General features: G+C 33.7%; 1 protein-coding gene across 2 annotated transcripts in view; it reads left to right on the top strand.

Annotated features, from left to right (window-relative positions):
- Positions 1-2,612: 2,612 nt before the first annotated feature.
- LOC126734286 (uncharacterized) overlaps positions 2,613-25,051 on the top strand; it is a 106,858-nt gene continuing 84,419 nt past the window's right edge. Inside the window, exon 1 of one of the 2 annotated variants that reach the window (XM_050437841.1) lies at positions 2,613-2,684. The gene's annotated coding sequence lies outside the window, so the exon portion shown is untranslated. The remainder of the gene's footprint in view (positions 2,685-25,051) is intronic. The other variant, XM_050437839.1, reaches the window with a different exon arrangement.

The raw sequence follows: 25,051 nt of genomic DNA on the forward strand, positions 1-25,051 counted from the left end.
GACTTGTACAGTGTACAGCGATTTCTCTAAAGCTTTCGATAAGGTCTACCACCCAACTCTTCTAATAAAGCTTGAGAATTTCGGGGTACATGGGGCATTGTTTGAAATTTTTAAAAGTTACTTAAGTGAAAGATCTCAGTATGTTGTTGTAAATGGCCAAAAATCGAAGAGTACAGCTGTGACTTCAGGTGTGCCTCAGGGGTCACACTTGGGTCCTCTGCTGTTTATCATTTTCCTATATGATATAGAGCAATGTTTTTCACATAGTAGCTATGCTTTATATGCAGATGATCTTAAAATCTCAAAAACTATTAATTCGGCTGCTGATTACTTTACTTTACAGTACGATTTATCTAATTTTATGAATTACTGTACTTTGAATAGACTTTTTGTCAATTTGGATAAATGTAATTGTATTTTGTTTTCTAAAAGGCCTGTCCTCTGCAAGTTAAATGTGATCTTTACCTAAATAATGTTAAGCTTAAATATTTAAATTATATTAAGGATCTTGGGGTGACATTGGATCCTAGGCTTTTGTTTGAAAAGCATCTTGAAAATATTGTACAAAAGGCTCTTAAAAATCTTGGATTTGTTTTTCGAGCAACAAAAGGATTTAGCAACATAAATTCCTTAACAATTTTATTCAATAGTATAGTAAGACCTGTACTGGAATACGCAACAACAGTTTGGAATCCAATGTACGCCAATTATATTAGCCGACTAGAGAGTGTGCAGCGCAAATTTGTTAACACTTTAAATTATAGGTTTAACAGACGACGGCATTTATTTAGTTATGATGATAATTTAAAATTTTATAATATGCAATCGTTGGAGGTCCGAAGAAGAAATTTTTATTTAATATTTATATACAAGGCCGTAAACAACTTTATTGATTCTTCATCTGTTTTAGAAAAACTCAATTTTAACATCAATCCTTACATCCTTCGTAATAGACAAACTTTTGTAGTATCCAGGTATTTTTCCAATTACTTATCGAATTCTCCAATTATTAGATGTACCCGTATGTATAATAGTTTGAAGTTAAACCATCCTAATATTGACTTATTTTTTTTGAGCTTTGATGCCTTTAAACGACACCTAAGACGGCTTCCTGATTAAACTACATAAGTAATTCTTTCTAGATTGTGATGAAATTTTAAGAATTAATTCTCTGTAGTTGTAAGTATTATTATATAGAACTTGTTTACTAATTTGTATTTGTGATATAACGTGCTTTCTTATTATTGGACAGCTGTGCCTGTCTGTTAGAAAGCCTTGACTGTAAATAAATAAATAAATAAATAAATAAAGAGAACTTTTTAGAAGAAAGTCATGAATTTAAAATAACATCCTTAAAACAAATAGGCCAATCCACGCTTGCATTCATTGAAAGGAAAAACAAACTCAAATAGTTTGACAATGACAAATGATGTTCTATCAGTTAATGTCAACAACTGTCTGTCAGCTTCCTGTCAAATTTGCCAAGCAAGATGGCCGACAAACGATTCCGATTTTCACCATACAAGCTTCATACACGTGTTAAAGATGATATTTGGTGAGTTATATACAAGGTGGCCAACTAAGAATGCGAGGTACTGTATCTTGAAACGTACTCATGGCAGAGGCTCGCAGTAAAAAATATTATTACTAAAACGCCCAAGAAATAAAAACCTATAAATAAAATATTATTAACTTTCTAAATTGACCGCTAGGAGGCGCAACTGCGATCTTGACTCTAAAAAGGGAAAGTTTTTGTGAAGTTCGATATATTATCCTCGCAAAAAAATACTTTAAATTAGAGGACAGTCTGAAACTTTTTCTTCGACAGTTTTTGCTGTATCTCTCAAAATAAACTGCTGGGGAGGGTATTAAAAAATCTCCGTAAAAACACCCTGTATCTTAGAAATGGCTTAGTCAACTTTAACACAATTATGTTTTTTAAAAAAAGCCATGTTCCATATCCGTTGTTTATTTACATTACACCGCATAGCCGTATTATTATTTGTTACCTTTTTTTTGCCGGCTCGAAACCGACGGCATTTACGGAATTTATTGTATCTCAGGCCAGTCGAAAATATACTCTCGTAAATTAAGGTTGTGTATTATTTTAAATTAAATACATACACATCATTTGGGCTTTAACTGTTTTAGTATTTAGAAGTTTTGTTAGTTTGACGTGTCGCCGCTAGAAGGTTCTTGAACATTCCAACAGAAATGCTAAATTTTCTCAAAAAAATTAAATGCATTGGTATGATTTTTTTTATGAAAAAGTAGCGTTTTTATTTTTTTGGTTGCTTTTATAATGTAATAATTTTATATTGTATGAATAGTACTGATCGCGACATCTAGTGTCTAATTAATAGCGTTGTAAAAATAAGAACTTCTAGATTGCGCTTGCTTTTCCTCGCTTTGAATTTTAAACAATTTAAATAATTTAAGGATCAACTTTTACGTATTGGCATTTTCGATACTGGGTTGTTGTTACCAATGTTTATCCTGTAAGTTGAATGCTTTGCGTTTTGGGATTAGAATGATTTCCGTACTTGCTGCAACTTAAAACTAAGCAAGGCAACGTTGTATTGTCAATTCTTGTAAAACTGGGCCTGCGTGGGATAACCTATCGAAGAGTTATCCAAAAATTGCATTTTGGCTTTCTTTGCAAATGGACCGTTCAACATCTTGAGGTAAGCTTGATTCCTATTCTTTGTTAAACGATTTCTCATGGTGTTTAAGGCTTGGTAATTTATAATAAAATGTAATCTACATATCTACCTATATAATAATTTATTCAATACCTTTTAATCTCACTATCCTGAATTTCATACAGTATTATATATAAGCAACCGCACTGAAAGGTATATTTATTTTTTATTTATTTTAGTACATGTTGTACACTGTAATGTACAGCATGTACTAAATCATGTACTGACTTTGGGTAATTGCCAAAGGGTAGTTACATACTAGCAAGATACTGATTTTTTTAAATATTTTAGAACGTTGGTGCATAAAGTTTTAAATTCAGGGATTGTACTTTTAATAAGAAACTGTCTTATAATTTTGTCAACAATGATTTAACTAAGTGAAAGTTTAAACAATGAACATTGACCAGGAATAGTATATTTTGATAAAATAATGTTAATAATTGAAGCTTATTTTGTGTTTTACTATGTGTGATATTTCTTAACATCCTTTTTGTTTATGTGAGAACCAGTTTGCCAGTTAAAGGTTCTTACAACGCACAATTTAAAAGGTAAGTATGTCTAGAAAATTCATACCAACCCACCACCAATTAATGTTCATTAGACTGATAAGCTGCCGTTAGCATATGTGCCACTTTATTAAAGACCTTCAACATCAGTCAATTTTTATAAAAAAAAAAATAGAAATCTAAATAAAAAGGAGGTCACAGGATGCCTAAACAGGCTCGCGAAAACCGCATCTCGATATGTTATTCCTAACCTAAAATTTAGGCCAAAGAAAATTTTATACGAAAATCCTATACTTTAATACCTAATACTTATAATTTTTTTTTGGCAATTATTAGCAGGCCATAAAAGGAAGCCATGGAAGTAAAAAAAAAATTAATCAAAACATAAATATATCGCAAATTGTCAATAGTTGTCAATAGTTTCCCTTACTTCTGTGTAATTTTTATCGTAATAATGCATTTTACGAACCATGAAGGTGTGGATTTGCTTACGGTTTATTTTGAACGTCTTCAGAATGTCGCAGGAGCAAAAAGGGTTTACACGGCTCGATATCCAAATCGGCGTCCTTGCGATGTGAGAGTTTTTCTCCGATTAGTAACTAACTTACGAGCCAATGATAGTTTTCGGCATACATTTCAACGGCAACGAATTGGATGATCCCAACTTTATTTTCAAAGATACAGCAAATAATAATATAATGATAATAAATGTCTTTTATTATTCAAATTTATTACAAACTTCATAGAAAAAAACAAAACAAAGTACCTGAACCTGGCGCAGTCTAATAGCTTTATATAGCTACTCCACTGAACCAGATCAGGGTGTATTCGAGGTATATAAACCAACATTATAACAACATGTTATATGTAAAGAAACATTACAAGTATAATGTAAAACAAAAAAAGTTTTCTTCTTCTATAAAAAACAGCAAATTTGATACATACTAAACAGAAAGAGAATTTTTTTGAATATTCATAAGAACAATTTTATATTTCCTCCTAAATTTAGCTGCACGAAGGTCAACAAATTCTGCAGGTATTTTATTGTAGCACTGAACAGCTTTGTAAGAAAACAATGGCTAAAACATAGCACTCCTATGGACCGGCATGGTTAACTTAGTTCTAGCTCTAACATTTACACCGTGTATATTTGCTCTAAACAACAATCTATAGGCCGCTAATGACTTTTATCAAAAAAGTGGAAAAGTGAAAGATTCTACGATTGTCCATTTTAAGCCAGTTAATTGTTTTAAAATATTGCGAAATATGATCATACTTACGTAAGCCATAAACCAATCTGATACGGGCATTCTGAATTTTTTGTATGCGCATTTTACAATCATTATCTAAGCAAAAACCGTAAACATAATCACAGTAGTTAAAATTAGAGAGCACCATGGCCTTACATAGGCTGCGTTTAAGAATATCTCTATTACTATATAAGAGTTTTAAAGCTGCAGACGATTTTTGAACAATTTTTTGCTCCCTGAATCTCAACTTACTGTCCATCACAATGCCCAAATTTTTGGCAGTTTCAACAACCGAAAGCTTAGAGCCCTCCACATGAACATAATCTTTTAAATTAATCACTACACTTTTAATATTTGTAGTTTTATTTGTATTTCCAAAAAACATTAAACAAGACTTTAAGGAATTTAATTTTAAATTATGTTTTTTAGATAATTGATTTATTATATTTAAGTCATTGTTTATACCAATCTCCGCTTCTTTAAGATTATCAGGTTTGAAACTTGTATATATCTGCGTATCATCAGCAAACGCTTGCACCTTACAAACTTTTAAGGACTTAAGAATGTCTGCTGTATATACAAGGAAAAGCAGAGGTCCCAGGACAGAACCCTATAGCACTCCAGATAAAAATGTGAGCCTTAAAATTATTTGTAAATATTGTCTGAAATCTATTATTCAAATAAAACTTAATTAACTGTATAGACTTTATTAAAAAGCCATAATATTTAAGCTTAGCTAGTAAAAGAGCATGATTTATTGTATCGAACGCCTTAGAGAAATCTAAAAGCGCCAGAGCAGCAATTTGTTGCTTATCAATACAGCGTCCATTATATCATCCAGTACGTTTAGTAGAGCTACAGAGGTACCAAAGTTCTCCCTAAAGCCACATTGCGTAGCTGGAATAATGTCATTATCAAAAAAATAACAAACCATCTGATGGTAAAGTACCTTTTCAAATAGACTAAAGACTTTATGCGGCTCCATATCCGAACTTTTTGATTCTGGGAAAAATGTAAGTCATACTTTCGTGATGCAACTTTCTTTCAAATTTGAAGAAACAGGATCGGTGAAAAACAAAAAAATTGTTCAGCGTAGAGTACTTGAGGAAGCAGCACAAGTAGAAGTATTAGGACATTTTGCTATGAATTCTGCATTACGCTAAGCTTCAGCGATAACCCGCATTTCTCATTAATCTATACGTCAGGTGCTTAGTAAATTAAGTCATTTTCATCTATATAAAATGCAAAATCGCTTGACTTTTTCTTTGGGGTCACTTAAAAACGGATTATTATAGGATGTGCATCAATTCCAAGAGAAGTGTTTCAAAATGTAAGAAATGAGTTTGAAACAAGATTATACTTTTATTTAGCCTTAAATGGAATGCATTTTGAACATCTAATTAAATAAAAAAACAGTTCATAAAAATAGAATGATTTTGAAAGTAAAATTTAGGAAAAATGTTTGTGCAGGTGAATACTAGTCCAAAAGACCTTTAATTTAAAGAATCACTAAATCAGTGGTGCTATTTAAAATTTTGGGGTTGGGGTGCATTGGTGAGAGGTTGGTCAAGGTAATAAAAATATGATGGTTGTAATTCCCCCTACCTGTATAATAGTATGGGAGCTTATAATAGTATGGGAGCTTGGGGATGATAAATTTACAGTTACTAAAGCGTCATGGGGACCTATTGGATTGAGAAGATTAGGTCCTAAAACGAAATAAGGTTTATGTTAAGTTTGCCATAAATTAACATAAACTATTAAACAAATAGATGTGAATTAGTTATTTCTTTGCTTTTCTTTCGATTCGATAAAAATGGTTTATTCTATTGCGGAGAAAGTGTTTCGTGAACCAGTGTATAGAGAATTCTAAAACATAATAAATGGCACTCACACAAAAATCTTCTTCAATAATTAAATGAAGATTATAACGACCGCCGTTTACAGTTTTGTGAAATAATGTCCGAACTAGTTTCAACTAATCCCAACTATCTTTTAAATATTTGCTTCTTAGATGAATATTCTTTTTTTCTCAATGGCACTGTCAATCGTCATAATTGTCGGTACTGGTCCGACACGAATCCAAGGATCTTCCATGAAGTTCATACTTAACAACCTCAAAAATTAAACCTTTGGGTTGGTATTTTTGGTGATCATATAAGTGGACCATTTTTCTTACCGAGAAATTTAAATAGAGATACATACCTTTTGGAGAATTCCGTTAACCCAGCATTGATTGAAATTATAGAAAACGACCAACGCTACCATGAGGAAAATGCGATATTGCAGCAAGACGAGGCTCCTCTCAATTATGCATTATATTCTTCATAATGTCTGGGAGCACTTTAAACAGTTACTGTACTATTGTATGGAGGTAAACGGCGGACATTTTTAAAATTTAATAAGATAATGCGTAAGTACTAATCAATAAAATTAAAATAGATTTCTTTAAAACACGCAGCTTAAATTTAAAAAATAAAGCGTTATTGTAAAGAAAACTGACTGCCCTTTTAAAAGATGTATCACAACACACCTTCCCATTCAAGAAATAAGGGTGAATATCGCCCTCGCTAAGTGGTTGAAGTTGTGGGATTAAAAATTTAAACAAAAAATCGTTTTTCTAAAATCAAAAATCGACGAGTGTGAGCTTTTTGTTTTGTAAATCAAGAACCTCTAAAAACTAGCGCTAAAAGTATTAAACAATAGTATTGTTTCAAAATATTTGACAAGCTGCCATACTTCAAAAACTCAAGCAATTTCAAACTTGGCGGTTGTAACTAGAATAAAAAATTACCAAACCCCCACTCCTATTTAAGATTTTGAGGGTGGTTGCAACCCCCGCCAAGGGGTTGATGTTAAGAGGTTGAAAGTATTAAAAAAATTATCCCCTTAAAATCAAAAATCGACGGATCCGAGCATTTTAAAATTTTTTTTAAAACAAGGCTCCAAACCTTGCTGGACTTTTTTGATAAGGCACCCTGTATAACTATAACCCACATTTAAAAAAAAATTCTGTCTTCTAAAAAAATCTATAAAGCCAAGGGTCTCTCAGGAAATGAGATTTCCAAAAAATCACTTCGCAGACATAAAAAAAATCCCTTTGATACCGTTTATCAACCGAGAAGAGAAGAAAATAAAAACATACTCCTTCGAGGTTGTTAGCTTCGTTGACGGTGCGGCGCTTACAATATTAATAGCCATATTTTTTTCAGATTGCGTCTTGAGGTTAATGGTGTTCAAACGTGCGAACACAATAAATGAATGTGTGCTCTGTTATAGAACTTAAAAAAGACATTTTGTTTAAAATAAAAATATATGATTATATGCTCTGTAATGTTTTGCTTAATTGTTTAAATGCAAAAGAAACTTTTAAAGAATATAAAGATTTTCTAATTGCTCCTCTGGTACATATAATAAACAAATTTCTGAGACAGGGAAATTTTCTAATATTTTTAAACAAGCCATTATTAAACCCATTTTTAAATCTAGAAAGAAATCACTACTATCGAATTTTAGGCATTATCAGAATTATCATAAAATTATCAGAATTAGACTGATTTCTTTTTTTTTTAAACATAAGATCTCCTCTAAGAACCAATTTGGATTTCAGGAAAATTTGTAAATGGAGGGTTTTCTGATTGTACTCACGAACAACATAAATATTACCCTTGATGATGGAGAAACGACTTTGTATGTTTTTGTGGATTTAGCTAGGGCGTTTGACACAGTTGATCATTCTAAATTGCTGAAAATATTGCAGAGAGAACTGATTAAATATTTTGAAACCTTCGTATCTAAAGATACTTTACCTGACTCTTGGTTAATCTCTCATAATGTATGAAATAGTAGTCTGAGGTAAAGTATTGGATGTACATACATATTAAGTCATTATAAATTATTCAAAAGTAGACTATCAAATTATACAAGATACTTTACAAAGAGACAGAACTCATAAATATGAAACAAATTTTTGTAGAAAAAACAGCTTTGAAACAATACAATAAAAAATACATTTAAAAAAATATAATTCATAACAATTATACTAGACATAACAATTTAACAGGCTCTATTTCAAAGTTCAAAACATCACTAGCCCAACGATCTTTTCTTTACATAGGTCCAAATATCCGAATTGTGGTGCAGGGGAGAAAACTTCATACCACATACTAGGTGTCTGTGATAGGTGGAGTCGCCTGAAAAGGAAAACTTTTGGAATAACGAAACTTCAACGGGAATATCTTAAAGATCTGGACTAAGACAACGTGCAAGCCTTTATTAAAAGGACGGGACGACTCACTGAAGACCGCGGATTGGGAGTGGAAGCATGGGTGATTCTGGGGTTGGCGAAAATGGACCGTTTAGGCCTACTTGCCGAGCTCCAACTTCTTCACCCGTTCACCACTACTACTACTAACTCCACATATACAGAGAATAAATACAATAAAAACTTCAAATTATTTACATCTAGTTAAATCATGACTAAGAAAATAGTTGTTAGATCAAGAAAAGGAGAAAAAAGTACAAACAGACAGTTTGTATTCTGTAAGGTTTCATTTGCTACCTGGTGTGTGTCGTTTTTGCTTAATAACGATATAAGCTTCCCAATTTTAGACCGAATAAGAATATTTCCAGAAATAGAATGTAGTATGTTATAGTGTGTATCCAATGTAGTTTAGTTATTAAGATACGATTTAAATAATTGATTTATTGTTTTCTTTACTTGGATTAGCTTCTTTACTTTAATCTGTATTTTGTTTAGTATATGAAAGCTTGGTAACGAGAAATAGTTTAAATTATTCCGCTGACAAGAAAAATTGTTTGGAGGGAAAACTATTTTTTTATGTTTATTTATTAAACTATTAATTTATGTTTACATGCATATGGAATATTTAAGTATATAAGATTGGAGATGTTTCACTTGGTTTTTCATAAATAAACCTTATTCTTATATTATGTATTAATATTATTAATAATATCGTCAGATTTTTGCAAATATCCATGAAATTTGTAAACTAAGAAAGTTCCTTAAACCTATAATAAAAAGCATAATATATCGGTCTGGCAAATTTTGTCCTTTACCTACGAAAAACCGAAAATCATGGGTAAAGTAAGTGCAGTACGTCGCAAATTTCAGCCATGACTACATTATATTTTCGTAAGACTTATGGTTACTAGAGATATAGTAGTAGAAACGATATTCGGTAACCAGGTCAGTATACCGGTACGGAAATAAAAGCAGGACCATCTTTCATCATTTTTACGGGCAAATTCTCCTACAATAACGGTGGCCTGCAGGGCTTTGAAAGCTTGAGCAATTGACAGAACACTGAAAAAGCTTCTATTCCTTGATATATATATGGCGGTAAGAAAGCGAAAAAAAATGCACCCAATGGCCAGTTTTCATAGTTCCTTAGCCTCCATAGGCTTTGTTTTCACTTTTACCGAATCTAACCTCATCTAGCGATCCTCCTAGCTGTTCTCGGGCTCCGATTCGCTTAGAGTACGAGACTGCTAGAAGAATAATTACCTACGAGAGGGTGAAATGGGCAATCAAGACATTCCCCCCTTTAAATTTCCGGGCATGGATGGATTATATCCATGCCTTTTGCAAAACAGGTTAGAAGTACTAACCTCACACATAGTCAGACTATTCAGGACCTTCCTTGCTCAGGTCTACGTCCCAAAGTTATGGTGTTAAGTGAAAGTCGTCTTCATTCCGAAACCCGGAAAAAGCGATTTTACAGATCCCAAATCGTACCTGCTTTATGGCTACTTAGTGGCCTTGTCAGCTTTGTGCTGAAGGCGATGTAGAGGCTGATTGATCGGTACCTTAAGGAAAGCATCCTGGTCAAGAAACCACTGCATGTGCACATGTGCACATCTGTCAAGAACTCGAGAGCCGCGGCTCAGAACCCTGTTTGGTTAGCTGGATAGAGGCCATGCTCTCGAAACGTCATGTATCTGCCCAGCTTAACAACGAGATTGTCAAAACGTTGGCGGCTAGGGGCTGCTCGCAGGAAGGAGTATTGTCCCCTACCTTGTGGTGCCTTGTGGTCGACAGCCTGATAAATCTTTTAAACAATGCTGGCCTATACGCACAGTCCTACGCTGATGATCTGGTAATCGTTTGCCCGGGGAAAGACGCCGTCTCAATGCGGGGCCCTATGATGAGAGCCCTGCGTATGGTAGACATATGGTGCCTCTCGGGGGGTCTCAGCATTAATTCCAAAAAAGCAGTGCTCCTATATACTATTCACGAGGAGACGTAACTTTGGCATGCTCCCTGTTATATCTCTAGGTGGCGTGCAGCTGCATTACTCCAGGACAGTTCGATTTCTGGGAATCAAGTTAGATCCCAAACTCTCCTGGTACGATTATGCAGACACCAGAATGAAGAAGGCCACCTGCGTGCTATAGGCCTGCAGGCGGGCTTTCGGCAATACCCGGGGTCTGTCTCCTAAGATCCTCCACTGGATCTACTCGCGCATTGTGAGACCCCTTCTCACACACAGGGCTATCGTTCGGTGACCATGTACGGAGAAAGCGAAAATTCGTGCTCAACTGGACAGAGTCCAACGTCTTGCATGTCTCAGCATAACGGGTTCCATGTGAACGGCGGCAACTAGAGCGCTTGACTCTACTGAGCTTTCCGCCTCTGGACCTCGTTGTGCAATTCGAGGCAATGAGGACTGCATACAGGCTATACGTCCTTGGCGAACTACATGCTGGCGAGACCGGTCACGCAAAAATTTGGTCACGGGCTGTTCAGGAATGTCCTCTCCTTCTGATGGACAGTGACTGCATGGCTCCAGTGACTGTGGACTGCGAGGGATTCGTGACGCACATTGCAGGTAGAGAGGACTGGCAGCATTCCAACAGACCTGCATTGCTAAATAGGGGGACCATCTGGTATATAGATGGCTCCAGAATGAATAACAGAGCTGGATCAGGGCTTTGTGGTGAGATCCCACATACCAGTAGGGCATACTCGCTGGGGGAGCACGCCACTATCTTTCAGGCCGAAGTATTCGCTGTATTAAAATGCGGACAAAAAATCCTACACTGCGGACGCCGCAATACAGTCGTATCAATATGCTCGGTACAGCAGAGCTGCCATTAAGGCTATCACGGCCGCAAAGGTAAGCTCCAAGCTTGTACTAGAGTGCATAAAAGTCCTGAAAAAACTGGTGCAGGTTGGCTGCAGGGTCCAGCTCGTCTGGATGCCTGGCCATGCAGGCCATGCAGGTAATGAGGAAGCGGACTCTCTTGCCAGACTGGGATCCGCGAACGTGCCGATGGAGCCGGAACCAATAATTGGTATCGCCAAATGCGTAGCGATCGCGTCAATGAAGGGTCTGCTGGATAAGTGGACCCACCGAAGATGGACTCAGTCCCCTGGTATGAGACAGGCTAAAGCGCACATAGGTGGGCCCTCTGCCTGTCTCACCAAAAATCTACTACTCCTAAAAAGACGCGAAATTCGGCTAGTGACAGGTCTTTTAACCGGTCACTGGCACTTAAGAAGCCATCTCCATACCATCGGTATTGCGGACAAACCGGAATGCCGATGGTGCTGTAAGGAGGATAAAACCGTTGACCATGTAGTCGGGGCGCGAGGCCACGCGCGCCAGGTTCAAATACTTGGGTAACACTTTTAGTGTACCGAGTGACTTTAAGTCCCTCAAACCAGAGAGCCTTATCGGTTTTTCTAAGGCCGTTGGGCTCTGGTAACCACCCGGTGGGGCATGACGAGTCCATCAGGAGACCTATATGCACAACTGCCTTGGCGGCCCACTGTTTCGACAGTTTCAATTTCAATTTCACCGAATCTAACTTTTAATAATCAATTTTTGCAGAAAATTTTGATAAAATTGATTTGTTTTTATATTTCGCGCACAATTTTTCTAGGTGATCTTCGGTTTGTATATTTCAATATTATTAAATTAAGTAACTATTATAATAAACTTTTTGAGAAACAAATAACAAAAGTGAAAAATAGATTTTGAGAAGAACAAGCTGCTGTATTGTCTGTGGATCGCAGAAGACACAAATTTTCTGGTTTTATTAATAGGCACAATATACATAATACTTGGTTTCAGATTCTTAAGCCTCAAAAGCATGAACATTTCGGTAAAAAACTATTCTATTTAAAATTCTATGTGCGCCAAAATTATTTTGCTTTAGACTCACTCATTTATGCCCAATTCAAGAAAGGGGCTTAAACATCATGCAATATCTTCGGTTAACCTTCCCTAACCGGTTATGAAGACCAATTTAATCTAAGTTAGAATGGTTTTCGTAACAAATGGCCCCACCAGAGGTGGTAAGTTTAAATACTAATTAATAATAATAAACTGCTTGGCCTCAATTAAGCTCTTTAATTAATAGTTAACCTTTATTATAGAAACAAAATATTACATCTTATTTAGGGTAATATTTTTGTAACAATGTGTCTCTTAGATTATCACTACTGTGGTGTGGCCAAGTCACATCTTGTATGGTATATTATAAAAAATTTAATATTTTTATTTGAATTAAATATGTATAAAACATTTTATTTAAAAATGTCATTGTTTAGACCATAATAAATTATGAAGAGTTTATTACTCTTGATCACATAAGGTAGCAACCGATAGCAGAGTATGCACCAAGCTGATGGATTGTTATGTAATACCTTTAAAAATAAAAAAAAATGAAGATTAAAAACTGCCAACAGATTTCTAGCAATACAAAAGAATCGTGCACAGACAATATGGTAAAATGGGGTGCAATTTAAGTTTTTTAATTGATTTTATAAATTAATACTTCAAAATATGCTTTTCATTTCTAAAATAAGTTTTCCAGTGAACCTCAATACAAAACAGAAGCTCATCTTTTTGACAGCAAATATCAAACGTACTCTAAAGCTGATGCCGAACTTAAAAAAAGAAGCAATTTTAGAAGTTTTAATGCATGGGCAATTTTGGAGAGTTTCTATACTCTTGGAGTCTATAAAATATTTAAATGCAAATAGCAAAATTGTAACTCCTAGAAATCTTATTTTTAATATATTTACCTATTGCCGCTTTTATTTCTAATTTGTTGATAGTTATTTAACTTATAATATTTACTAAGAAACCAACTAGTGAATTGAGAAGGAGGCAATTCTTTGGTGATTTTATTAAATTTTTATTGACTTCTTGCATTTCTATAACCTTTGTCACACCCTGTATAAATTCTATTTTACAAAATTTGCTTTTTATACAATAAAGTTCCTCATTAAATGAAGTTGTAAGTTAATACGTTCTGGAATTTGGACAAACTTTGATATTTTATTTAATGTTATAACAGCTAGTATATATAACTGTCAATTTTGATTGTATAAATTGTATTTTTTTTGTAATATCTTCTTATAATATGATTTGTAGCTTTAAGCTGGTTCAAAAATTTGAATATAAAATTTTACTTAAATTTTGCGGGTAAAGAAAAATAAATTTCGCGGAAAAAATCCCAGAACAAAGGGCTTACCTGACTGGCTCGAATGGATGTCCTGCAAGGCCTTGCACCGTTTGTCCGGTAACATAAATGCCCAAAAGGGCTCTGCGGCGACACGCCAAAGTACGTGTCAATCAACGAAAACTTTGTTGCGGTCACAATTGACTTGACCGGGCGATTGATTCAGTACGAATGCCATACTCCGCGCACTCACGCTTCAGCCTCGATGCCGTAGGGATTTTTTTTAAAAATGCGGACGAGTTTAAAATTCTTGTAATTTTAGTTAATGGCAAAAATAAATGTACAAAAACGCAACATAAACCGCCCACCAAAATGCATAGCATTTTTTTTTTGAAAATATTGAAAATCAAAAAAAATAAAAAACAATATAACCATCTAAATAAAATAAAACAAAATCATTTATAACATAAGCAAGTCAGATCATAATACTTTGCATCGTATTCCAAAAAAAAAATTCTCAATGTAAACCAATACCACCAAATTATACCACCACTTTAAACTATAATAATTTTTAATTAAGAAAAGTGAAAAAAAAATTAATCTTCATAAATGGGAAGGGGACATAACTTTACCACTGGCCTAGTAAAGACACCCTTATTAGTCTTTACTGACGCGACACGCACTACGCCATCTTTGCCAGGAAAAGTACTTTCTATTCGTCCGAGCTTCCATTTTAAGGGAGGACTCAATTCGTCCTTAATTACCACCATAGTACCTGGGGTTATATCACGGACAGTTTTTTGCCATTTTTGGCGTTGCTGGAGAGTATTAAGATACTCCAAATGCCAACGTTTCCAGAAAACCTGATGAAAGTGAATTAAAAGTTGCCAGCGATTAAGTCTTTTAATATTTTGGGTACTTAAGTCTGGGTCTGGAATAGTTGATAAGGGAGATAAAGTGAGAAAATGTCCGGGAGTAAGCGGCAAAAAATCATTGGGATCGGAACTTAACGGTCCTAGAGGCCTAGAATTCAGCACAGCTTCAATTTGTACTAAAAATGTGTAGAACTCCTCATAGGAAAGTATTTGCTCGCCTACAATACGAACTAAATGCGATTTTGCTGCTTTTACACCTGCTTCATGTAATCCACCAAAATGGGGAGAAGACGGGGGGTTAAAGCGCCAAGCTATTTTTTCTTCAGCACTAGCCTTTTCACAAATTTCCAGAAGGTATTTCGAGGCACCAACAAAATTTGTGCCACAGTCTGAATGTAAATATCTTACTCTGCCACGACGTGCCATAAATCGCCGAAGGGCAGCAAGAAATGCTTGCGTGGAGAGATCCGAAACTAACTCCATATGAATGGCCTTAGTAGAACAACAGACAAATAAGGAAATGTAGGCTTTCTGAGATTTAGCACCTCGGGCTCTTGCAAGAGTTATAGAAAACGGGCCTGCAAAGTCAACAGACGTGCACAAAAACGGTTTGATTTGCGTGACTCTATACGAGGGTAAGTCTCCCATTTTGGGAAATATAGGGGTTGGTTTAACCCTAAAGCATTTTAAGCATTTACAAATAATGCTCCTTATAGCCCTTTTCCCACCTATAATCCAAAAATTTTGAGAAATAAGAAAGTGAAGATTTTGCACTCCACAATGTAAGTATTTTTTATGAAAGTCTTCAATTAACAGGGTTGTTAATCGATGTAGTCGCGGTAATAGCAACGGATGTCTTTGATCAAAACTTAATTGAGAATAACTTAGTCGACCGCCCACCCTGAGGAGACCCTGATTATCAAGAAAGGGAGAAAGTTTTTGCAAGGGTTTTGAGCAACGACCATTTTTTATCAAACTCGAAATATCCTCATTTAAACATTCTATTTGTGCATATTTCACAATAATAAGAAGACTCTCAAAAAGTTCAGGTTCGTCAAGGGGATACCTATTAAATTCTTTGTTTTTAAATTTTAAAGCCTTAAAAAACCTTAAACAATAAGTCACAATTCTTAGAATTTTCTGTAAAGATGAAAATTTTTGCAATAAACCCTTTAAAGGATGGTCATCCTTTATAAGACAAAAGACTAATTTCTTTTCCTCTTTGGATGAAGCTTCGCCAGCCATATAAACAAATTTTGATTGTGGCCAAGCATTTTCTGGCTGGGAAAGCCAATGAGGACCCTTCCACCACAAATGAAAATCATGAAGTTTCGAGGGCAGCAATCCTCTAGAGGCGCAATCAGCAGGATTGTCCTCTGACGAAACGTGATACCAATATTCTGGGGCAACTATTTGCTGAATTTGGGATACGCGGTTGGCAACAAAATTTTTCCCTTTATAAGGGGGTGCTTTAAACCACGATAAGGCTACTGACGAATCTGACCAAGCGAAAATTTGAAAATGTACACCGGGGAAAGACTTTAAAACTGACTCAATAAGTTTGGCCAATAGTAAAGCGGCACATAGTTCCAATCTTGGAAGAGTAATGGATTTTAAAGGTGCAACTTTACTTTTTCCACACACAAGAAAGGTCGAAATTCCTTGAACAGATTCAAGCCGAAAATAAATACAGGCAGCATACCCAATACTTGAGGCATCTCCGAATCCATGAAGTTGCACTGACGTATAGCCACAAAGAAAACAAAATCTTGGGATTTTTAAATGTGAAAGCATGGATAGCTCCTTTTTGTAATGTTCCCACTGAGCCACAATGCTATCTGAAGCAGTATCATCCCAATGAAGTCCGTGACTCCAAAGAAGTTGAAGAATATGCTTTAACAAAAAGGTTACTGGTGATAAAAAACCTAATGGGTCAAAAATGCGGGCCACTTCAGAAAGTATTGCTCGCTTTGTACATTGAGTACTAAAAACTTTAATCTGATATGAAAAAATATCTTCAGTAGGGCACCAATGAAGTCCTAATACTTTTAAATACGTATGGTGTTCACCTTCCAATAAGAAGCGAGACTGATGAACATCTTCAGGAATAGTTTTTAAAAATTCAATATTATTGCTTGACCATTTTCTGAGCTCAAAATTACCCTGGGCCAAAAGTGTGATTAACTCCTGTTTGGTCTCTAAAGCCTCCTCGAGCGTACTACAACTGTAGGCGATATCGTCAACAAAAACATGATTAAATAAAACATTAGAAGCTTTAGAAAACTGATTTTTACCCTCGATGGCTAGCTGCTGAATACATCGTAGAGCAAGAAAAGGGGCAGAAGAAACACCGTATGTAACAGTTTTTAAACGAAAATCCTGAAGTTCTTCGTTAGGGGAGAAGCGAAATAAGATTCGCTGGTAATCCGTATGTGCAGGATTAACAAGAATTTGACGATACATCATTTTTATATCCGCCGTAAAGACAATAGGATGTTGCCTAAAAGCCAATAAAATATTAAATATATCCTTTTGTAATTTAGGACCGATGTGCAGGGCATCATTTAAACAATCTTGTTTAGGAGATTTAGCGGAAGCGTCAAACACCACACGTAATTTGGTGGTAGAACTATTTAAATTTTGTATACAATGATGCGGGATATAGTACATCTTTTCTGAATTTGGGTCATAAGAAACAGGTTCCATATGTTTAAGATCCAAATATTCTCTCATAAAACTGTTATAAGCCTCATGCAAAATGGGATTCTGAATTAAGCGTTTTTCTAAATTATAAAAACGCCTTTCAGCTAAAGCACGAGATTCAGAGAAATAGGGTTCTCCCTGTTTGAAGGGTAGATTTACAATAAAACGACCTGATGGAGTACGTCTATGAGTGTTTTGAAAGTTTTCCTCTGCCGCACGCTCATCTGCGGTCCAAGGAACAACTTTTGGAATTTCCTCCAACTCCCAAAACCTTTGAAGGCAATCTAAGGCATTATCGAGAGCTGATGTACAAAAGGAATACATTGGTTGCTTAGGTGACAAGTTAATTTTACCCATTAAAACCCATCCAAAAATAGTTTTTAAAGCAATAGGCTCATTTGCGTTGCCTAAAACTCTTCCAGGCTGAATAATTAAAGGAAATATATCCCCACCTAACAGAACATCAATTCCACTGGGAATATTAAATTTAGGGTCAGCTAACTGGAGATTTTTAAGATGGTCCCACGGAATTTTAAAAAATGTATGCGGTAAATCTGCACAAATTTGAGGCAGAACAATAGCATCAATAGACATTGAAATTTGTGGCTTATCTAGCGGGTTAATGGTAAGAGAGGTACAACCTTTTGACGACATACTATTCATTTGATCTACACCTTTTATAGTAATATTACAAAATGATCTTCTCAATCCTAACCGTTTAAAACATCGCTCGGAAATAAAATTTGCTTGGCTGGCACTATCCAACAACACCCGAATACGGTGTGGATTATTCTGAGCATCCAAAACTGCAATAATTGCGGTTGCCAATAAAACGAATGAGTCGTTATGCATTGAGCTAAAAAAGCTACTAATATCTTGATTTGAGGATAAATTAGGGGCTAAATTACAGGCATGATTTTGAGAAGCCTCTTGATCAGATAAGCCTTTTAAAGAATTAGCGGTGGATGTACTAGGTTTAACACCTGGAAAAGGGTTGGACATGTGCGTATTTTGCAAATTATGTCCAAAATTTGGAGCAGAGCCTAGGGTCGCATGGTGCGAGGTACTAGAAGAGGGCTCTTGTTCTACAGAAGTAAAAGAGTTGTCAAAATGTAAAAGTGTATGGTGGCGTGATTGACATGTACGGCAGACAGATTTTGAATTGCATTTTGAAAAAGTATGCGAAGTACTTAAACAATTTATACAAATTTTATTTTGTTTGCACATATGATAGCGCTCTTTTGGATTCTTTTGAAGAAAATGTGAACAGTTTGATAATGTATGAGCCGATTTACATATTTTACATTTTAAGTTAGGCTGAATTGCGATCGAGTAAGCATTAACATGAGTTTTATTCTTACTTTTTAAGAAATTATTATTTTTTTGCACATCAAATGAAGAATTTGCTAGTGTTTCCAAAACTTTACAATGATTGTTTAAGAATATTCGCAAATGACTATATGTGGGTATCTCTAAATGGCCATGAGCAAGCTCAAATTTTTGTATAAGTTCTGAATCTAACTTTTGCAAAAGTAAATTAAATAAGACAAAGTCCCAACTTCCTACTGGAAACCCCAACAATTTAAGAGCTTCAAGATTTTCTGAAAAAATGTCTAAAATATATCTCAAAGCCGCATGAGGTGGCCTTTGAGATTTTGTTAAGGAAACGACGTTTGTTATTTCATTCCAATAAGTATTGGCAAGAATTCTTTTATTTTGATACCTATTTACCAAAGTATCAAGTGCGATTTCATAATTGTCACTAGTTAGTGGTATATTTTTTATGGAATTTAATGGTTCACCTCGTAAAAAGGTTAATAGATACTGAAATTTTTCGGTATTTGAAATACTGGCTTGATTATGTATAAGACTTTTATATAAATCAAAAAAGGCGGGCCATTGCTTAAAGTTGCCATCAAAAATGGGCAAAGTTAGTTTAGGCAATTTTGCATTAAGAGTCTGAGCTTGACCAACAAAGTTAGAGACATTTAAATCATTAGGTTTAACTTCCAATTTGATTAATAACTCTTTTTGAACAGTCTTTATAGAATAATATTGGTCATCGAACTCTTTTCTAACATTCTCCTCTACTTCTAACTGCTCTTCTTCCATATCTTTATGACTTATTATAGCAAAATGGTAATTTTCGAAATAATCAAAATATTTTTGCAAATCATCGCAACGCACTTGCAAATTTCTTTCTAATTTTTCATCCCCCATACAATTTATTGCAAGTTCATAAACTTCCCTTAATCGATTTACAACAACAGAACGTTTAGTCTTTAAAACTTCAAGTTTTTCTTGTTTATTACTCATTTTGCTTATTTAAATAAGAAAAAAATGACTTAATTAATGCTGCTAAATTAAGCAAATTATTTTTATGTCAATAAGGAGAACAGCCGGTTGTCAGTACTAGTTTCAACCTTCAAAAAAAATTTAGATTTTAATTAAATATTTAAAAAAAATAAAAATAAACAAGCACTACAAAGCCTAAATTCCAAAACAATAAAAAACTGAAAACGTAGTTGGAAGAATGCGAAACACCTTCAAGGCCACGAACAATGCTCGTTAACTTGGCTATTTTTGGTTTAATAATTAGGTTTACTAGTAAATAATATTTTCAAAAAATTACAAATGACTTTGGTGTTTTGTCAAAAATTGCGAAATGTATGCTTTATGGAATGGAAAATACACAGTTTTGATGTTTAATTAAAAGACAAATAATTAAAGTAACTTTTTAATTAATTTTGCCATCAATTTAATTTAAACAAAGTTCAATAAATAGAATAAAAGCTGAATTAACAATCCGGCTCGAAGGACCAAAAAAAATGATTTGTAGCTTTAAGCTGGTTCAAAAATTTGAATATAAAATTTTACTTAAATTTTGCGGGTAAAGAAAAATAAATTTCGCGGAAAAAATCCCAGAACAAAGGGCTTACCTGACTGGCTCGAATGGATGTCCTGCAAGGCCTTGCACCGTTTGTCCGGTAACATAAATGCCCAAAAGGGCTCTGCGGCGACACGCCAAAGTACGTGTCAATCAACGAAAACTTTGTTGCGGTCACAATTGACTTGACCGGGCGATTGATTCAGTACGAATGCCATACTCCGCGCACTCACGCTTCAGCCTCGATGCCGTAGGGATTTTTTTAAAAATGCGGACGAGTTTAAAATTCTTGTAATTTTAGTTAATGGCAAAAATAAATGTACAAAAACGCAACATAATATAATAATATATATTGTGACTATTTTTTCATTTATTTTTGCAGCTATAATTTTTATTTATTGCCTCTTTCGCTGCTATTTTATTAATAGTTACTTAATTTATAACATTTATAATGAGGGAATTACTGCTGACTTGACAAGGGGGTAATTTTTGCTAAATTTGTTAAATTTTTATTTACTTTTTATTTAATTTATATGATGTTTTAACGTAACATAAATTTTTATTGTAAAACTTAATAACTAACGTGAGTTTTTTGCTATAATCTCTTTTTAAATTATAGTAATACATTTACATAAAAATATTTCTTGTTGGATTTCTGAAGTCCTCTGACCTATGTACATAGTATGAAATAGTTCTTTAGGAATTAGTGCGCAACTTAGTGCGCAAAAAAAAAAGCGATAAATGAAGAACTCTATTTAATATGGACACAAAAAGGGCCCAATTTATCACTTTTCAATCTGCCTACCTCCGAGTTTCCGAAATAGCCATACATTTCTCACTAAATTTAGACGCACGCGGTTTAGTAGAGCGAAATTGAAATTTGGCGCTTTAATCAAATTTTAAATTACCCGCTATTCTGACGTCACAAACCCGATTTTACTTCCGCTTAGTACTATTCTTTGACATTCAGAGGGCGCAACGTTCAATTGACGTTCAGTGTTTTATTGGCTCTCATGGAAGTTTTCTATCTATGAAGACGGAAAAAAACAACTTATTCAATGGTACTCCTCCACGAACTTAATAAATATATATGGCCACGATACCCAAAAATGACCACTGCCTGGGGGCCGACATTTTTATAGTGGTTGTGTCCTTTTGATGTTGGTCACTCTGAACATTTTTAGTGTTGCCAACAAAAATATATATTAAATAATGGTAATCAAGTTGACGACGCTGACGTTTGACGTGTGAGTATAGCGGATTGCCTAGTTTTTGGCGATTTGTAAACGCTTGCATATAGTCTGGAACAGGCGATGTATCTTCCTTCTTATTTAAGACGTGAATATAATATAATTTTTAATTATATTATATTTATATTATATTATATTATATATATATAATTCTTATTTAATAGGTGAAACCATTTTTATTAAAAGGTATTTGGTTCACTGTTTTTTAAAAATCGAATTATTGTGAATTGTCTGTCTGTGTTGTTTATGATAGAATAATATATTTTTACTATATAAACCCTTGCTAATTACAAACCCTCATAAAATCGTCTAAATTTTCATTTTTATAGATGGTTGTATCTATTAATGTGGAAACACTGTACATGGAAGGAAAGTAAAACTCGTAATAGTAAAAATAGAAAAAAAAGTGTTTTTAACTGAATTTGTTAAGTAAATACAAGCAAAAATTTAAATGAAGATCATCATTTTCATGAATTTATAATTTAGGTAGGATTTATAAGATTCAAGTTTAAGTTTAGATGTATAAGATGCAAGATTGTCAGAATAATAAAACAAATATTTTAAATTGCATGCATGCAGTGGTCATTTACTTATAATAAAAATACTTTACTTTTTATTGGCAGTCCAGGTATATTTATTAAGTTCGTGTACTCCTCAGGTGGTTCCAAACTCGACATTATTGACAAACCTGCTTTTTTCCTTTGGAAATACTACAGCAGTAAAATCTATGGTTTTTGGAAATCATCCATAAGTTTGAAAAATATGGGTGTTTACAGGACTGTCGTAAATATGCCCAAGTAGATTTAGCACAAACTGTCTTGACAATTAGAGAAAAAAAGTGAAATTTTCAAATTGCTGTTTCTACTGTAGTTGCGCCGAAGCTAACTTTCTCTATAATGATGCACACATTTCTAAGACTGATATTTAATTCCAAACTGTTAGAAATATTTTAAAGCGTAATATATTTAAATGTTGAACGTTTCAAACAACCCAATAAATTTTTTTAGAGGACGAACCAAAGCAGATTGTATTTTGTGAAGAATTGATGGAACACGTGAACAGAGATAAAACACTCATAGAGTATATTTAAATTAATAAACTTAATTATATATCCTTTTTTATTGAAAAAAACCTCAATGGAGAGACATATCTTAATCTTTTGAGGCCACAAATTGTTTCTTGCAGTGGCCAAATATCAATTTGAATACATTTTTGTACCAACAAGACAGTTGTCCTATTCATAATGCAAACATGGTAAGCAACTTTTCATGAGTTACTTTCACTGATCACATTATTAGAAAAAAGGGCACGATAAAATAATAAAAGCACAAGGGTACTAAACACATCCTGGATCTGACGATTTATCTGGAAATATTTTTTTCTTTTAGGGATATACCACGGAGCAAAAAATTTATTAGGCACAGTCATGAACGTGGCTCTAATTTAGATGAACTTTGTGCCAACGTACCTGAAACACTGAATAATATTCCAGCCTGCAATTCCACGAATGTTCTGCAGGCTGAGATATTGTTTAGCATAAGCCGGTGGTATTTCTGAGTATTTAATTAAATAAACTTATAAAATACTATTTTTCATTGTTATTAGATTTATTATTATTTTTATTTGAAAAATATTTTTTTATGATTTTGTTTACAATAAAATACTAGTTTTATTTTGCTCAGTCCGCAATAAAAACTCTTGGAAAAAACCAATTATCATCTACCTAACCATTATCTAGAATATCAAGATTTAAATACCATATTTTGTCTTCTCATACTTCTCATAGAGATCTAATATATCCTATTATGTTATATTAAAATGTGAAAATTTTATTTTGGTATTTTACGTAGAAGCGTAGATTCTTGAATAAAACTTTTATGCCTTTTAAAAAGCAAATTAAAAAAAAAACAATAGAGAATGAAAATATTTGAAACGTGGTATAATATTTTTGCGAGTATTTTTGTTATTTTTAAAGTATATGTTAAACTGGAATACTCTTAATTTATTATCATTGTGTGTCCATTTTGTTTTCTTAAATTTTTTTTATGAATATTTAGATCTTATGTTTTTCTTATTTTAATATATATATAAAAAGGCAAAGAGTTTTCGAGTTTAAATTTAAGTCATCTTCAAATATTATTTTTTTTGAGTAATTTGACTACATATATATGAAAAACAGTTTATGACGAATACTTCGTCTTCTTCTTGTAGACGCTTTTCTGGCTGCTCTAAAATATAATCGTGTAGTCTATGTTATTCAAACCAATATATAAAATAATAACTGTCTATCTAGTATGATTTATAAAATAATTTTACAAACTAACTACAAAATCAATCCCATATTGGAAGGTGGTGGTCATGAAAATACTACACATTATTTAAGGTCTTTATATTTGAAGTCGCTCAGAAAAAGCTCAAAAGAATATTGGGAAAAAATGCAACATAGTAGGCGTGTACAAGTTGTATAACAATAAAACCATAAATCGCCTCTCTTCCAAATCAATTAGATCCATTGGAATATAAAAAGCATCTATGCATACCGTGAGTTTTCATCTGTCCTGATTTTTTTCCAATTTTCTTAACTAAAATGTTTATATCTAAAAGAAATTCTATAGAAAAAGATATGCAAAAAATAAGTGAATACAAAAAAAAATTAGCATGGAGAAATAGTAACACGTCCTAAAGAAATTTCAAATGTATTTAACAATCACTACACGATGATTGGAACAAAAATGGCTAACCTAATATTATAAAAAATATAGCAATCAAAAATTCCACTGGTTCCTGAAATCTATAACACAAACTGAAATAATTGATACAATAAAATCAAGTTACCATAAAATATCTGTAAAAGTCAACCGTAAAATTGTTTAAAAAAGCTACATTTATGGTAAACAATTACAGACCAATAAGTTTAATACCAAATTTGGCAAAAAAGCTTTAAAAAGTCGACTAGTTAGCTTTATTACTAAATATAATATCTTGTTACCCAAATAACTTGGATTTTGCAAAGGAACATCTACAAGCGATGTCATTACTTGCCTGATGGAGGAAATATACCAATCAATTGACACATCTTAAAAGGAGACTTAGCAAAAGCTTTGGACACTAATTGTCACGGTCAGCTTTTGCAAAAGTCAAAGAGTAAACAAAAAGCTACTTAGACCAAAAGACGCAAGTTGTATAAATAAAAAATAAATTAAGCGAAAAAAAAATTAACTTCGGGGTACCACAAGATACTATAATTGCTTCAATATTATTTATAATCTATATAAATGACCTATAAAATGTGATCTACATGGAAAAATTGGGTCATTTAAAGTCCATTTTCTAGCTACGTTACCGGCCTCCGAACAGATATCCAAGTTAATAAAATATTAATTCTGAATTTAGAAAGGAAAATTATAATCAACAGTGTTCAAGTAATTACTTAGAAATAGAAA

Source organism: Anthonomus grandis, chromosome 3 (genome assembly GCF_022605725.1).
Source record: "Anthonomus grandis grandis chromosome 3, icAntGran1.3, whole genome shotgun sequence".
NCBI lineage: Eukaryota > Metazoa > Arthropoda > Insecta > Coleoptera > Curculionidae > Anthonomus > Anthonomus grandis.